Here is an 11,160-nt window from a genome sequence, read left to right as displayed (position 1 = left end):
GATTCAGGTATAGCTGGACACGGTAGCGGTTATTGATTGTTCTAGTGGCAGATTTTCTTGGAGATAGCAAGGTAGCTGTTTGGCCATCGCAGCCTCTGCTCTTCTCCTCTTATCTTCCTCTAGTGGTATTTAGCTATTTTCCAGGTTGAGTTAGCCTTGATATTGTTAGACAAATTGTAGTAGATGCTCATGACTAGTGACACCCTGATGTCGGACTTTTCCTTCCGCACTTTTATTTTTATTTGAACTCCATTACGAAGGTTTTTATGTTAAATAACATTAAAATTATCTTTGAAATGAAAACATCTGTTTGTTTTAGAAATGAGTCGGCTTGCCTAGTTCCACGATAGGTGCCATCACGACAGGGGTTAGTTTGGGTCGTGACAGATTGGTATGAGAGCCTAGGTTTTATAGATCTCACGAGTCATGAGCGGGTTTAGCATAGTCTTGCGGATTGGTACGAAGACGTCTGTACTTATCTTCAGGAGGCTGCAGAACCTTTAGGAAACTCCACATTCTTGAATTCTTGTCGTGTGAATCTCTTGATTCTAGTAACTAAACGTATGTTGTTTCATTCTCTCACAGATGGTGAGGACTCGTACTACCGGTCAAGAGGGTCATCCATTAGTACCACCAGCCAGGACCGCGAGAGGTCGAGGCCGTGGTAGAGGTCGTGGTAGGGGCAGAGGTGCAGCCCGTACAACAGCTGGGGAAGTACCTGCAGATCCTCCGGATGTCCCAGATCAAGACCAGGTTCCAGTTGTTGATACACCAGCTCAGGCACCACCTGTGCCTATTGTGATTCCAGGCCTTCAGAAGGCCCTAGCTCAGATTCTGACAGCGTGTACTGGCCTTGCTCAGATGGTCTCTATCTCGACGGCCGCAACCACTTCTCAGGCCAGGGGAGGCACTCAAACTCCCGTCGCTCGCACACCCGAGCAGGTTGTTCAGGGACTTCAGACGCCGGAGCCACCACCAGCCCAGCCGGTTGTAGTTTCTCAGGATTATGTGGTTCCTGCTATGCCTAAGGATGATCAGTGTAGGTTAGAGAGGTTTGGGAGACTCCAGCCACCACCTTTCAGTGGCACATAGAGAGAGGATACTCAGGACTTTTTGGATAGGTGTCAGAGGATACTCTGTACGGCTAGTATTCTGGAGACTTGTGGGGTCTCATTCACTACCTTTCAGTTCTCTGGGGCTGCACTCAGATAGTGGGAGACTTACGAGAGGCGTAGGATTGATGGCACGACACCCCTTACTTGGCAGCAGATCTCCGTGGTCTTTTGGGAGAAGTTCGTGCCTCAATCCCGCAGAGAGGAGTTGCGCAGATAGTTTGAGCGGCTTCGCCAGGGTGATATGTCTGTGACACAGTATGAGATGCGATTCTCTGAGTTGGCCCGTCATGTTATCTAGTTGGTTCCCATGAACAGAGAGAGGATCATGAGGTTTATTGATGGCCTCACTAATCAACTACAGTTGCTCATAACCAGGGAGCGGGTTTCGGGTGCTACCTTTGATGAGGTTGTTGACATTGCTCGGCAGATTGAGATGGTTCGCGGTCAGGAGAAGGTTGAGAGGGAGGCCAAGAGGCCTCGTGGTCAGGGTGGATTCAGCGTTGCTCCTTTTGGGGGTCAGTTCCAGCACGGTAGAGGTGGTCATTTCAGACAGGCTCGGTCAGCTCGGCCATTTCATCGGGGTGCATCATCTGACCATGGTTCTTACAGTTCTCATCAGGGCCACTCATCACTTAGTGCCCTTCCAGTTCAGAGTTTGTCCCGTGCTCCACCTGTTCATGGCTCTTCCATGCTAAGTTCTTCTACCAGTTATCCCGGTGCCAGGAGTTCCCTTCAGTTTCTGCCACCAGCACCAGGGAATTATTTTGAGTGTGAGGAGCTTGGGCATATATGGAGGCAGTGTCCTCGTCGTCATGAAGGTCTATCTCAACAAAGGAGTTATCTTTCGACTACAGCACTAGTTACCTCACCACCCGTCCAGTCAGCTCGGGATAGAGGTCAGTCAGCTAGGGGTTACCCTAGAGGGGGAGGCAGATCAGGGGGTGGTCATGCCCGTTTCTATGCCCTCCCTGCCATACCAGATGCTATTGCTTCTGATGCTGTGATTACAAGTATTGTCTCAGTTTGTCACAGAGATGCCTCAATATTATTTGACCCTGGTTCCATGTACTCATATGTTTCCTCGTATTTCGCCCATATTTTAGATATGCCCCGTGAGTCTTTAGTTTCATCTGTACATGTATCTACTCCTGTCGGTGATACTATTATTGTGGACCGCGTATATCGGTCATGTGTGGTGACTATTGGGGGTCTGGAGACCCAAGTGGACCTTTTGCTGCTCAGTATGGTCGACTTTGATGTGATATTGGGTATGGATTAGTTATCTCAATGTCATGATGTTCTGGATTGTCACGCTAAGACAGTGACGTTGACTATGCCGGGAATTCTGAGGGTTGACATTGACTATGCCGGGAATTCTGAGGGTTGAGGGATGTTAGTGCAGAGACTCCTGTCATTGATTCTGTTCCGGTGGTACATGATTTTCCGGATGTGTTTCCTGCAGACCTGCCGGGCATGCCGCCTGACAGGGATATTGACTTTGGTATTGATTTGGTGCCAGGAACTCAACCTATTTATATTCCACCGTATCGTATGGCACCGGCGGAGTTGAAGGAATTGAAAGAACAACTTCAGGAACTCCTTGATAAGGGGTTTATTCAGCCTAGTGTGTCACCTTGGGGTGCACCGGTTCTATTTGTGAAAAAGAAGGATGGTTCCATGAGAATGTGTATTGATTACAGGTAGTTGAACAAGGTCACAGTCAAGAACAAGTATCCTTTGCCTCGTATTGATGATTTATTCGACCAGCTTCAGGGAGCGAGGATATTCTCCAAGATTGATTTGAGGTCCGGTTATCACCAGCTGAAGATTCGGGATTCAGATATTCTTAAGACAGCTTTCAGGACCCGATATGGCCATTATGAGTTCCTGGTGATGTCTTTTGGGCTGACCAATGCCCCAGCAGCGTTCATGCATTTGATGAACAGTGTATTCCAGCCCTATTTGGACTCATTCGTCGTTGTATTCATTGATGACATCCTGGTGTACTCTCGTAGCCAGGAGGAGCATGCTCAGCATTTGAGGATTGTATTACAGAGATTGAGGGAGGAGAAGCTTTAAGCAAAGTTCTCCAAGTATGAGTTTTGGCTTAGTTCAGTAGCATTCTTGGGACACGTGGTGTCTGGCGAGGGTATTCAGGTGGATCCGAAGAAGATAAAGGCGGTGCAAAATTGGCCTAGACCGTACTCAACCACGGAGATTGGGAGCTTTCTTAGTCTGGCGGGTTATTATCATCGCTTTGTGGAGGAATTTTCATCTATTGCATCGCCCTTGACCAAATTGACCCAAAAGAGTGCTCCATTCAGGTGGTCGGATGAGTGTGAGGAGAGCTTTCAGAAGCTCAAGACTGCTTTGACCATAGCTCCAATGTTAGTTCTGCCATCAGCTTCAGGTTCTTACACCGTGTATTGTGATGCCTCGAGGATAGGCATTGGTTGTATTCTGATGCAGGAGGGTAGGTTGATTTCCTATGCCTCGCGCCAGTTGAAGACCCATGAGAAGAACTATCATGTCCATGATCTTGATTTAGCAGCCATTGTTCACGCCTTGAAGATTTGGCGTCATTATTTATATGGGGTTCATTGTGAGATCTATACTGATCACCGGAGTCTTCAGTATATGTTAAAGCAGAAGGATCTTAATTTGCATCATCGGAGATGGTTGGAGCTTCTTTAAGACTATGATATCACTATTTTGTACCATCCGGGGAAGGCCAATGTGGTGGCCGATGCTTTGAGTCGCCGGGCAGAGAGTTTGGGGAGTTTAGCATATCTTCCAGCAGCAAAGAGACCTTTGGCATTGGATGTTCAGGCCTTAGCGGGCCAGCTTGTCGGATTGGATATTTCGGAGCCTAGTCGGGTATTGGCTTGTATGGTCTCCAGGTCTTCTCTTTATGACCATATCAGGGAGCGTCAGTACGATGACCCTCACTTGCTCGTTCTTCAGGACAGGGTTCGGAGAGGTGATGCTAGGGATGTTACTATTGGTGATGACGGTGTGCTGAGAATGCAGGGCCGGATATGGGTGCCTAATGTAGATGGGCTTCGAGAGTTGATTCTTAAGGAGGCCCACAGCTCGCGGTATTCCATCCATCCGGGTGCCGCAAAGATGTACCAGGATTTGAGGTGGCACTATTGGTGAAGGCGGATGAAGAAGGATATAGTTGGGTTTGTGGCTTAGTGTCTCAACTGTCAGCATGTTAAGTATGAGCATCAGAGACCGGGTGGCTTGCTTCAGAGATTAGAGATCCCAGAGTGGAAGTGGGAGCGGATCACCATGGACTTTGTAGTTGGGCTCCCATGGACTTCGAGGAAGTTCGATGCTATTTGGGTTATTGTGGATCGGCTGACCAAGTTCGCGCACTTCATTCCAGTTGGTACTACTTACTCTTCAGAGCGGTTGGCTAAGATTTACATCCGAGAGATCGTTCGCCTCCATGGTGTCCCAGTTTCCATCTTTTCAGATAGGGGTACTCAGTTCTCGTCACGGTTTTGGAGGGTCGTGCAATGAGAGTTAGGTAATCAGGTTGAGTTGAGCATAACTTTTCACCCTTAGACAGACGGGCAGTCCGAGCGCACTATTCAGATATTGGAGGACATGTTGCGTGCTTGTGTCATTGACTTTGGAGGGGTTCATGGGACCAGTTTCTGCCACTCGCGGAGTTTGCATATAACAACAGTTATCAGTCGAGTATTCAGATGGCTCTGTACGAGGCTTTATATGGGAGGAGGTGTAGATCTCCGGTTGGATGGTTTGAGCCGGGTGAGGCTAGGCTCTTAGGTACAGACTTGGTCCAAGACGCATTAGATAAGGTGAAATTGATTCAGGAGCGGCTTCGCACGACATAGTCTAGGCAGGAGAGCTACGCGGATAGGAAGGTCTGTGATGTGTCTTTTATGGTTGGGGAGAAGGTTTTGCTGAAGGTATCACCCATGAAGGGTGTTATGAGGTTTGGGAAAAGGGACAAGTTGATCCCCCGGTTCATTGGGCCTTTCGAGGTACTTCAGAGGATAGGGGAGGTGGCTTATAAGCTTGCCTTGCCACCCAGCTTGTCTAGTGTGCATCTAGTGTTTCATGTTTCCATGCTCCGGAAGTATATTGGAGATACGTCCCATGTTTTGGATTTCATCACGGTCTAGTTGGAGGGTGATATGACTTATGATGTGAAGCCGGCGGCTATTTTGGATCAGCAGGTTCGAAGGTTAAGGTCAAAGGATATAGCTTCAGTGAAGGTAAAATGGAGAGGTCAGCCTATGGAGGAGGCCACCTGGGAGACCAAGCGGGAGATGCGGAGCAGATATCCATGCCTATTCGAGACTCCATGTATGTTTCTAGACCCGTTTGAGGACGAACGGATTTTTAAGAGGGGGAGGATGTAACGACTCGGCCGGTCATTTCGAGAGTTATAGCCCCGTTTTCCCCATTTCTACTTTTTTTTGTATTATTCATCTATATTATATTATATCGGGTTAGTTGGTTCGAGACCAGACTGAATTGAGACACTTAGTCTCTTAAGTAGAAACTTAAGTTGGAAAAGTCAACCGGATGTTGACCTATGTGTAAACAATCTCGAATTTGAATTCTGATGGTTCCGTTAGCTCCGTTAGGTGAATTTGGACTTAGGAGTGCGTCCGGAATGTGATTTGGAGGTCCGTGGTAGAATTAGGCTTGAATTAGCGAAATTGGAAATTTGGCGATTTCGGTCAGCAGTGAAAAATTTGATATCGGGGTCGGAATGGAATTCTGGATGTGGGAGTAGGTTCATAGTGTCATTTGTGATGTGTTTTCCAAATTTGAGGTCATTTGGACGTGGTTTGGTTGGTTTGGGCATCGGTTGCCGAATTTGGAAATTTAGAAGTTCTTAGGCTTGAATCCGAGGGTAATTTGATAATTGGATGTTGTTTTGAGTGATTCGAAGGTTCGACTAAGTTTGTATGTTCATATATGACTTGTTGGTATTTTTGATTGAGGTCCCGAGGGCCTCGGGTTGATTTCGGGTGGTTAACGGATTTGTCGAAGTTGGAATTTGCAGCTGGATCTGCTGCTACTGCTATTTTCGCACCTGCGGAAGAAAGCCTCGCAAGTGCAAGGCCGCTGGTGCGCGTGGGGAGTGCGCAGGTGCGGGCAACGCTGGGCTAGGCAAGATGCACAGGTGCGAGTTAGAGGTCGTATCTGCGAGCCCGTAGGTGCAAAACCTGGGGCGCAGATGCGGAAAAAGGCAATGCAGGGCAGGCTTCGCAGAAGCGGAGAAAACGCGCAGGTGCGCCTTCGCAGGTGCGACGGTTTTTTCGAAAATGTGGAGCCTGGGCACGTAAGTAATTTGCGCAGGTGCGGTAGCGCGGGTGCGATAAAATGGCCGCAGGTGCGAGAAGCCTCGGCAGAGGGTACATATTGCACATTTCGCGAATTTTGGTGCATTCTTCACCATTTCTATTCGGTTTTTGGAGCTGTTGGGAGAGATTTGAAGAGGGAATCAAGGGGATTTCGTTGAGGTAAGTTACTTGAGTCTTAATACTTGTATATATGGTGATTTTCCGTTGTTTAATCATTATAATTAGTGAAAATGAGGGGTTAAGGCTTGAAATATTTGGAGAGTAATTTAAGGATTTGAAGGACCAAACGATGTCGGACTTTGATGAATTTGGTATGGTTAGACTCGTGAGTGAATGAGCTTTCTAGTTTTGTAAATTTTTTTGGATTTCGATACGTGGGCCTGGGGGCCGGATTTGAGCCAATTTTGGGTTTTGGTCTAATTTTGTAGCTTTTCTTATGGAATTCATTACATTAGCACGTATTGATGGTATTGTACTGATTGTGAATAGATTCGGAGCATTTGGAGGCCGAGTCCAGAGGCAAGAGCATTGCGGGGTAGAGATTTGACCGGTTTGAGGTAAGTAACGTTTGTAAATCTAGTCCTGAGAGTACGAAACCCCGGATTTTGTATCATTCTACTATTTTTAGTGACGCACATACTAGGTGACAAGTATGTGGGCGTGCACTGTTGGGGATTTGTGACTTGGTCTGTCCCGTAGCAACTGTAAAGTTGCATTCTTTGTTGAACCATATGATACTTATATGTTTTAGAAAGAATTTCTGTAAATTGGGCTAAATGCCATGTTTGGGCCTTGCGCCATTGCTGTTTGGACCCTTAGGGGCAATTTCTTACCATCCTCTCATTATTTTCGATTGAAAATCTATACTCAATCATGTTTATACTTCTTTACCGCATAACTTAGTTTTATGACTCTATGTTGATTCATATAAATGTTTTGGGCCAAATGCCCTGTTTTTACTAAAATGCCCGAGTGGCTTGAGAGGTTTATGACTGAGTGAGGCCGAGGGCCTGATTTGTGAGGATGAGTGTGGATCGGGGATGCCCGCCTGTAACATACTTTATTATTATAGCACGTGAGTTGTCCGTGCAGATTATAGCGCTTGTGCTGAAGAAGCCCCTCCAGAGTTTGTACACACCCCCAGTGAGCGCAGGTACCTACTGAGTGCGAGTACTGAGTGCCGAGTGCTGAGTGACTGGGAGGCAAGAGTGATTGTGAGGTATGCCCGAGTGGCACGAGTGACTGTGAGGTTTGCCCGAGGGGCTGTATATGAGTGATGTTTTGCCCGAGGGCTGTTTATGATTTCATCATTTTGCTCACCTTTGCATTTCTCTCTGTTTGAAAACTGTTGAAAAACATCTTTAAATAATTTTTACTGGAACTGGGTTTAAACGAGATGTTTGATTCAAATCCTAATTTTTTTAAAAGCATGTGGTATTTTACTGAGATTTCCTTATATGAACGTTATATGCTTTATTGCTCGTCACTACTGCTCAGTCTTTATTTGTTGTTGTTACTTACTGAGTTGGCGTACTCACATTACTCCCTGCACCTTGTGTGGAGATTCAGGTGTAGCTGGACACGGTAGCGATTATTGATTGTTCTAGTGGCAGATTTTCTTGGAGATAGCAAAGTAGCTGTTTGGCGATCGCAGCCCCTGCTCTTCTCCCTCTTATCTTCCTCTAGTGGTATTTAGCATTTTCCAGGCCGAGTTAGGCTTGATATTATTAGACAGATAATAGTAGATGCTCATGACTAGTGACACCCTGATGCCGGACTTTTGCTTCCGCACTTTTCTTTTTATTTGAACTCCATTACGAAGGTTTTTATGTTAAATAACATTGAAATTATGTTTGAAATGAAAAAATCAGTTTGTTTTGGAAATGAGTCGGCTTGCCTAGTTCCACTATAGGCGCCATCACGACAAGGGTTAGTTTGGGTTGTGACACTAAGAGACCCCAAGATTTTGGCACGTATAACAGTTCTCGTGCCCTTTCTACAACTCGTCGGGGTAGGGGTTATGGGATTCATCCTGTTCATTTAGCAATTCTAGATGTCATCAGTACTCCGGCCATTCCTAGGCCCCAAGATCCCTATTATGCACCGCCAGTGTCTAGTATACCTCCTGTACGGAGTGCTTCTAACGGCTAGTCCAGTCGATCAGGCCTGAGCCAATCACATCAACCACGTACTCAGAGAGCTTATTTTGAGTGTGGTGACACTCGTCATAAGGTTAGGGATTGCCCCAGATTCAGGAGGGGGGCACCTCCACATACTTCATAGACCCCACCTATTCCAAAGGGCCCTCAAGCTTCACAGGCCATGATTACTGCTCCAGTTGCCACTCCACATGCATAACCAGCTAAAGGTGGAGGTCGGACATGTAGATATCGCCCTAGAGTGGGACGCCAGGCCAGATATTATGCCCTTCCTGCTAGGACGGAGATAGTTGCATCTGATTCTGTTATCACAGGTATTGTTCATGTCTGTCATAGAGATGCATTAGTTTTATTTTATCCAGACTCCACTTATTCTGATGTATCTACACCCATGTGTGATTCTATTATTGTTGATAGCGTGTATCATCGTGTTTGATTGTTATCAGTGGTTTTGAGACCAGAGCTGATTTATTATTACTCAGTATGGTGGATTTCAATATTATTTTGGACATGGACTGGTTGTTGCCCTATCACGCTATCCTTGAATGTTACGCCAAGACGGTGACGTTGGCTATGCCAGGTCTACCGCGGCTACAGTTGAGAGGTACCTTAGATTATATTCCTAGCATAGTTATTTTATTTCTTAAGTCTCAATGAATGGTTGAGAAGGGGTATGATGTGTATCTGGCCTATGTGAGAGATGTTAGTGTTGATACTCATACCGTGGAGTCAGTTCCTGTAGTAAGGGATTTTCCTGATGTATTTTCATCGGATCTTCTGGGTATGCCACCCGACAAGGATATTGACTTTGGCATTGATTTGTTACCGGGCACTCAGCCCACTTCTATTCCACCATATCGTATAGCCCCAGCAGAATTGAAAGAATTAAAGGAGTAGTTACAGTAGCTGCTTGATAAGGGTTTTGTTTGGCCCAGTATATCGCCTTGGGGTGCTCCTGTCTTATTTGTGAAGAAGAAGAATGGTTCAATGCGGATATGTATTGATTACCGCTAGTTGAACAATGTTACAGTGAAGAACATGTATCCATTGCCACGTATTGATGACCTATTTGATTAGCTTCAAGATGCCAGAGTGTTCTCTAAGATCGACTTACGTTCAGGCTATCAATAGTTGAAGATTCAGGATCCAGATATCCCAAAGACTGCTTTCAGGACTCGGTATGGTCATTACAAGTTCATTGTGATGTCTTTTAGGCTGACCAATGCCCCAACATCATTTATTCACTTAATGAATAGTGTATTTCAGCACTATCTTGATTCTTTTATCATTGTGTTTATTGACGACATTCTAGTGTATTCCCGAAGCCGAGAAGATCATGAGCAACACCTGAGTACTGTGCATCAAATTTTGAGAGAACATAAGTTATATGCAAAATTTTCAAAGAGTGAATTCTGGCTTGATTCAGTGGAATATTTGGGTCATATAGTTTCGTACGAAGAGATCAAGGTAGATCTAAAGAAAATTGAAGCAGTGCAGAGTTGGCCCAGACCGTCATCAGCTACTGAGATCCGAAGTTTCCTTGGTTTGGCAAGGTATTATCGCTAATTTGTAGAGGGCTTTTCTTCTATTGCTGCACCTATGATTAAATTGACCCATAAGGGTGCTTCGTTCACATGGACCGAGGAGTGTGAGGAGAGCTTTCAAAATCTCAAGATATCTTTGACTACAACCTCAATATTGGTATTGCCTATAGGTTCAGGGTCTTATACTATGTATTGTGATGCGTCGCGCATTGGTCTCGGCGAAGTTTTGATTCAAGACGGTAGAGTGATTGCCTATGAGTCCAGACAGTTAAAGGTATATGATAAGAATTATCTGGTACATGACCTTGAGTTAGCAGCTATTGTCCATGCCTTAAATATTTGGTGGCATTATTTGTACGGTGTCCATTATGAGGTTTATATCGATCACCGAAGTCTACAACATCTATTTAAACAGAAGGATCTTAATTTGCGGCAGCGGAGGTGGTTAGTGTTGCTTAAGGATTATGATATCACCATTCTCTATCATCCCGGGAAGGCCAATATGGTGGTCGATTCCTTGAGTCGTAAGGTGGAGAGTTTGGGCAGCTTAGCATACTAACCGAAAGTAGAAAGGCCTTTAGCCTTGGATGTTCAGGCCTTGGACAACCAGTTTATTAGATTGGATTTTTCTGAACCGAGCCGAGTTTTGTCTTGTGTAGTTTCTCAGTCTTCTCTTTATGATCATATCAGGGAGTATCAGTATGATGACCCAAATCTTCTTGTCCTTAAGGATACAGTTCAGCACGGTGATGCCAAGGAAGTCATTATTGGAGATGACAGTGTATTACGGACGCAAGGCAGGCTATGTGTGCCTAATGTAGATGGTTTGCGTGAGTTAATTCTCCAGGAGGCTCACAGTTCATGGTACTCCATTCATCTAGGTGCCGCGAAGATGTATCAGGACTTGAGACAACACTATTGGTGAAGGAAGATGAAGAAAGAACCGAGCCGAGTTTTGTCTTGTGTAGTTTCTCAGTCTTCTCTTTATGAT

The sequence above is a fragment of the Nicotiana tomentosiformis genome, chromosome 3 (genome assembly GCF_000390325.3).
Source record: "Nicotiana tomentosiformis chromosome 3, ASM39032v3, whole genome shotgun sequence".
Taxonomy (NCBI): Eukaryota; Viridiplantae; Streptophyta; class Magnoliopsida; order Solanales; family Solanaceae; genus Nicotiana; species Nicotiana tomentosiformis.
Note: the sequence above shows the minus strand (reverse complement) of the source record.